Below are 1,581 nucleotides of genomic sequence, written 5' to 3' on the forward strand. Positions count from 1 at the left end.
TAGATAACCTCTGTCTCCACCTCGCAGCAATCCTGAACCTGAAGTCCACTCCCCACTTCGTCTCTGACCCCTAGTCTGCTGCCACGTTTGGACATGTCTGTCCCTCCCATAGTCCCTGGATTGGGAGCTGGGTCCTTAGTGTGGCCAGGATGAGGTGGGACCAAGCCCTTAGGCCACTGGAGGCACACGCAGGAGGGATTAGTTCTCCTGGGACCCCTGGATCAGTTCTCTCAAAGGAAGCAGGGGGTTTGTAAAGTCCTGGTCCTGACCCCCAAACTGCTCTCTGGGTTTCTGCCTCTTGCAGGTGCTGCCACCATTTTGGTGCCGTCCACCTGAGGCCCTCACCAAGGCTGAGCTGAGGTTGGTGCCATGCCCTTAAACCTCCAGAAATGTGAGTTGAGTAAACCTCTTTTCTTTCTAAAACAGTCTGCCTCAGGGATTTTTATTATAGAAACAAGAACAGACTAATACACCCATGACAGTTTCACCATCTACACAGATACCTGGGAGTGGTACTTTGAGACCTTCAAACTCACCACTCTAGTCCATGTCCAATCATTCATCGCATCTGATGCCCTCTTCCTCCCCCACACCTTATGTCTCTGGGCACCTGTGTCCTCTGTTATTGCTCTAGTCTGGACAACAACCCCTGGCCCAGGTCCTTAGCTGCCTCTCTGATTCTGGTTGTGTGGCCCTGTTTCTCACCCCACAGGCAGGGTGATACTCCCAAAGCAGATGCATTTCTGTGGCCTGAATCCTGTGCATGCTCACCTCACTCTGCCTGGAACACCCTTCCCGCCCTTGGACTTCAGCTTTCATGAGCCTTTTCCTGCCCCACCTACTGCCCCCTGCATTGTTCTGCAATGGCCTGCAGCACAGCCACCAGCAACTTCTCAGCAGCCCTGCCATGACATTCCCCGTCTTGGAACACTGGGTGCAGCAGGGCTTCCACGGTTTTGAGGATCTATTTGGTGCAAAATGGCGTCTCATTGTAGGTTAATGTCCATTTCTCTAATTTTTGTGATGTTGAGCACTTTTCAAATGTGGAGTGGCCACTCCTGTTTGCTCTTGGACAAAATGCCTGTACTTTCAAATGCGTTATTTTCTTATCTCATTTATTTATTTATTTATTTATTTTTAAATTTTTTATTGTTGGTTGTTCAAAACATTACATAGTTCTTGATATATCATATTTCACACTTTGATTCAAGTGGGTTATGAGCTCCCATTTTTACCCCATATACAGATTGCAGAATCACATCAGTTACACATGCATTGATTTACATATTGCCATACTAGTGTCTGTTGTGTTCTGCTGCCTTTCCTATCTTCACACATTCTGAAAACCAGTCCTCTGTGAGATGTGGGATGGTCTCTCTTGGTTTGTGATTTGTTTCACTGTTTCATGGTGTCTCCCGACGAAAAGAGCTAATTATTTAAATCAGTTCAAATTAGTCAGTTTTTCATTGATAGTTTATGCCTTTGGTTCCTCCCTCCCTCCCTCCCTTCCTCCTTCCTCCCTCCCTCCCTCCCTCCCTCCCTTACTCCCTCCTTCCTTCCCCCTCCCTCCCCCTCCCTCCT

Source organism: Marmota marmota, unplaced genomic scaffold, assembly GCF_001458135.2.
Source record: "Marmota marmota marmota unplaced genomic scaffold, marMar, whole genome shotgun sequence".
Lineage (NCBI taxonomy): Eukaryota > Metazoa > Chordata > Mammalia > Rodentia > Sciuridae > Marmota > Marmota marmota.